Raw genomic sequence first — 5606 nt, 5'->3', positions numbered from 1 at the left:
TGAGAAATGAACGAACGTCTCCATTAACAAGAGAGTCAAGTGAACGGGGCAGTGACTGCGCGCGATGGATCGTCTTGCAACTGTAGGCGCTCCTGCGCCAACTCAGAACAGCTCCGTAATACGTTTGGGTGTAAACGTCACAAAAGCATGAAATATTTCATCGCTAGTTTTAAACTCGTACAAAATTAAGTGTTGCGGCCAAACATGCCCGGAAATATTTGTTGTACTTTCATCCTTTTTGCTTGCGAACACCAAAAGTTAAAAGGACAACTAGAAATTAAAAGGTGAAGCAGGAGAGCTGGCTCGACTGCTTGGGGCTGGTTAGCCAGTTGGGGTTAGTGGTAGGGTTAGAATCTGGTTGGCTAGTTTGGTTAGGGTTAGTGTTTAGCTTTTGTGGTTAGGGATAATCAGGTGTAGGGTTGATGTGGGCTTTTTAAGATCAGGGGTCAGGCTCTAGGGTCTGGTGGGCTAGTGTGGTTGTGGGTAGTGCTAGGGTCTGATTGCCTAGTCAATTGTACATCTGTTTTACCATCACTGAGTGACTAAAGTTGATCATTTTTTCCTTTTTTTTACTGTACAACTTTCCCGTGTGGAATGCTTGGAAAGTTGCACAAATTTGGCAACCTCATTAAGAGTCAACATTTGTAAAACCATCCGAATAATGTTATCTGGTGCTATATTACGAGTAATTATATGTTTGCAATATTAATTATTCATGGCATAAGGTGGTGGTTTGACCATGGACTGTACAGGAAAATGATTGCACCATCACCACCTTCCCAGCATGGATGAAAAAGTCGTATTGTCTTAGTACGTCCCAACACCACGGTAATTTACGAGAATTACTCTAATCAAGCATGGACAATTTATTTGTCTCTCAATCACAGCTGTAATTGGCTGACGGTGTACGTTGTTGAGTTGAAAGCCACTCCGTTCGGTTACTATTGATTGGCCACATCTATAAAGTGTCAAAAATGTTACGTCCGAAAACCGTGGAACTGCCCATGGGAAAATTTGACCTGTGCTTTGTGCCCACCTGAGTGGACAGAAATCGGTGAAATGGCTCGGCAGTGGGGGAAAACTGCTCGCAGGCAGAGCAAATCAGCCACCTCGACACAAGGCCAACCCTAACAAACGAGCCAACCAGCCGCTTGGCATTAACTCTGTCCCTGACCCGATCCCTAACACCGCAATGCTCTATAAAACATTTTCGCTGTGCTCACGGTTCCCCCCATTGAATGCCTCGTGGTGATTGGCCCTCTCCAGTGTCGGTGGTAACAGTGGACGGTAGTTTGAGTCATCGTTATCATGGTTCCCATTCTGTTAGGAGTGTATCGTCGCATCTGTTCATCGGTTACAATCTACTCTCACGCAATTAAATAAGCTCATGGGTTGGATATTTTGGCTCGTGGAATTCAAACAGAACTGTACAAATGATATCACTGAACTGCAGTAAACGATACGATTCATATTGTAAAAATGAGACGAAACTCGGCACTCGCATTGAATCAGCTACCCTGGATAGTCACAGTATTGCATCACTATGGGGTGGTCGTGAGGATAATCGGGTACATGCCTCCCCCTCTTGGCAAGTGTGCGTGAGAATGTGTCGAACCACACGCTCCACTCGTAGCATCCCCTCTATGCATATTACACATTTGTTGAATAACATCTAATATGGCCTGCTAGTTATAGGAATGGATGTAAATTGTCATAAATCGTTCATTTTCATAGCTTCCACCTGTGCCGATTTGCTGAAGCATCGTCCCATATTTTTGGCCATATCAGTTATTTATTTTCTCTCCATCCTCCGTGTCGGAGGAATGGTGGCTGTGAATCAATCGTAGGCGCAGCGACTCTCAAATGCCACTTTCATTCCGAGTCTCGGGCACCCTTCGAGTTATTCGGCTTTGGTTGATGATATCCTTTTGTTTTTATCTCGGATGTTGTGCTCCGTCACAAATTTACGCACATGGAAGCGAGCCGATTTTGATGTTTTTAAATTTGGCAGCTATTAACTCTCCGCCGTATTCCAAAAAAATTCTTCAATTGTGTTTTGATGTACAATACAGGACGAGCGGTAGGACGTTGCGATTATGAATTTTGATTCTCAAAGCTTGCGTTACATGCATCGAATTGCGTGTGTGCATGTAAGAATCGATAATTGTTTTTTTACCCTTTTATCTGGCAACAAAACTGACACCTTTTTTTACAAGGAGTCATGTTTGCATAGACCACAATACCTGCAGTCATAATGCAAACAAAAAACATAACTCTGATAATGTACGCCTTTTGGCGTCATCTGGTCCAACACCATGTGAGACTAGGCTCTAAGGAAAGCTGTCTCGGGTGTGGACCATTCAACTTCAAGGACAGTGCATACATTATCAGAGTTATGTTTAATACTGGCATGAGGTTCCAATGGTGTAATAATCGATGTTTTACTATTGTGTGGAGTTTGCGTAAAGCCTCCAGCCACTAGGGGGCGCCACCCATTAATCGCAATGCTACAGATCTATATTCTAAATTTAAAAAAACCCATAGAGTAAGCTTTGTGCATTATAACAAAAAATAACACATTTTCCAGGAAGAACTCTACAATTATTCGCACAGCGCGCAGTTTGTGTGTACATTCATAGACATGGGGAGGCGGTTTTTCTCGTTATTTTTACACGGGCATTTGTGTAAAACTTAACCCAATTACCCTCTGTTTTATGAAGTTAGTTTGTAAGGAGTTGTTTTATTACAGCTCTCAAGTTGAATGTATTTACTAGACGAATAGATATATTTTCTTACCTTTTTTTTCTGGAATGCCGTTGTAACCTGCTTTTTGTTCCTTTTTGAGCATTTTTGTTGTTGTTTTTAAACATGCATTCAAAGTGTGCTGTTCATACCCATACCACCCAATGTACAGTTCTGTGTAGAAATCATAATAATGCTGAATGATGTGTATAGATATTTGTCAGTCAATTGCTGGATGAAGTCCTCCCCACGCCTGCGTCGGTCATGGGGGGGGCGGTACGATCATGCTTCACCATGCTGGTCAGTGAGAGGGGAGGCTGAGGACCAGTTCATATATATAAATTGCCACCGATGTTCGCCGTGGCTGGGGAAACGAACTCAGGTCGCCGGGTTAACTGTGCAGCGTGTTATCCGCTGCGCTGCCGTGCCACACCACGTTTCTGTATAGTGACACTAACATGGACCCTAATCGTCATCCAGCGAAGAAAAGATGATAATTTTTTTAAAAGGCTATATAAAATGAAATTCAACTGTTTGTATTGAACAATAGATTCAAGAGAAGAAAACATACTTTTTACAAAAAAGTTGAAAAAAATGAAAAATAATGTACAGTATTTATATACATTTTTAAGGCTGATGTACATTTTATTTAAGAGGTTAGTGTTTGCGTTTTGACTTTGTATTCACGCGGTGCTGGAGTCTGTGGGAGCAGTCTAAAAGTTTTGATAACTGAGTATTATTTGCTTATACACTGTTTTCAGCTGTTCAGATATCAACATAGAACATAAGACGAGAGGTGGTGCCTGTTGAAGGCAGTACAGCAAGTAGGTTCTTAAAGGTTGTGCGGTGGGGGGCCCTAAGTGTTCTTCCTCGCATGTGTGGGTTTTCTTCTGGACACTCGCGCTTTCGCACCACAAAGAAATGCCAACGTTTTGTCCGCGTTACCGTAATGGCCAGGAAACTGGCAAAGTCCCCCCTGGGAATGAGTGAAAACCCGGCGTGCATTTAACAGTTGCGTACGATAAGCACAAAAATGCAATGCATAAACACAGCTCAATTTGACGCGTAGGTGTACGTGACCAATATTATTCGTAAAGGTTTTTTTTTTGGGTTGGATCGCTAAATTCTGGCAAAATCCAGCATCATCTGGCAAAATGGCCCGATGATGTTGGATGTAATTACAAGCGAAATGTCACGGTACTCATTGTAAATGTGGATTTACTCCAACACACCGGTTGGCTAAACTAGTAACTAATTGGCACGTTTACGAGACAAACCTTTCTGGTTGGCTGTGGCAGGTTAACTACATATTTATACTCACGCGATCTAAGCCAAAAAACCTTATTATGAACAGTAAGAACTCTGCTGTATTTTATGACGGTGCTTCTATCGGCTGTTGCATCACTCCACGGGGGTCGGTCTCGATTCACCGATGGTGGTTGTATATTCAGAAGAGTTTTGCACGAGACAATACTTCGGAACCTTTTCTCACCCCATTCAATGAATTATACATTTGAGTTGTGTTTATTAGAGCCCAACATTTTTCAAATAGATGGACTTTCCAAGTTGCAAGCAAAAAAAAAACCTGCATCTTGTAACAAATTTCAGCTCTAGCCCTGCAACATCATAAAACAAATTCTGTCAAAGTCACGATCGCCAGTGTGTAGCGGATGAATTACCTGAAAGTTTTGACTGCTGTCATGTTCGTGACGATTTCGGTGGTGTATAAAATCCAAGTTACGGACGAGTGAGTTGCGTGTGTCGGATGAGAGTTGAGTGCGAGCGAGTGTACAGCGGATGTGTGTATTGTATACGTTGTTAACCCGCCGGGCATGCGTACTTTTCCCAACGCGGTTGTGAATCACATTAAACTGGCGTCTGTTAAATAACGTGAAGCTGGCCATTCATTCATTTCGGGTTTGTGGGTCACGGTGGGGTAGTGCTGTTTTATCCGGCCCTTGCCAAATCCACTGCTGGATAAAGTTCTGGCCCGGTGCGTCTCCGCCCCCTCGCTCGTCTTGAGCCGTGCCATTCGGCCTCCTCTGTCCATCTTCATGGTGGGGACTTCTTCCCGGCCTCCTCTCCCACTCTGTCCTTTCTCCGTGCTTTCTCCGTGCATTGCATCCTTGACTCCTCTTACCGTGGTGCGCCCTGGGTAAGACTGAGCAACCTGCGCGTCATTTGAATGTTTGTCCAGCCCTCCCTCCCAGCCAGAGAAAAACGTTTCATCTTCTATAGAGCCCTGTCTCGCAGCTTTCTCTTGCCTTATCTGTACTGGATATCCCAATTTATCTCTGTTTCTCCATATTCCTATTTCCTTCCACTAGCTCACCCACTTCCTCCCCGCATCTCGCTCAGCTGTAAAGACCGGTACGGCACACAAGGGGTTAGGTGGCCAACACCACACCTGGCTGCCTTTGTTTCTCCAGTGGCAACACTTACACAGCTATGATTATACTGATAGGAACCTCCTGGTGACACCAGCCCACAGGGGATTGTGTCCGTCCGTCGTGCAGGGAGGGGCTGGGTGGGGAGGGTGGGCCTGGGTGGGAGGGGTGGGGCTGGGTGGGGAGGGGCTGGTCACCCCGTGGTGCTCTTATAAAACTCAACGTTTAACCTACTCACGCCGACTTGTGCCCACCCTCTCAGTCGGCCATATTTGCGGAATACACCGCGCCGCCATTGACCCTGGCCATTGACCGAGCAACCCAACGTTCCTACCAGCTCCCTCCGCAGGAATGTGTCAAAACATACCCACAATATCTGATTTTAATTACGGTGGCCACCTGTCCGGGTTTGACCAGAACAGTTTGAAAGTTTGGCATGTGTTTGGGCGGCAGGAGTTGATTCATACAGAGATCTGG

The sequence above is a fragment of the Lethenteron reissneri genome, chromosome 50 (genome assembly GCF_015708825.2).
Source record: "Lethenteron reissneri isolate LAM-NWPU_2019-01 chromosome 50, ASM1570882v1, whole genome shotgun sequence".
NCBI lineage: Eukaryota > Metazoa > Chordata > Hyperoartia > Petromyzontiformes > Petromyzontidae > Lethenteron > Lethenteron reissneri.
Note: the sequence above shows the minus strand (reverse complement) of the source record.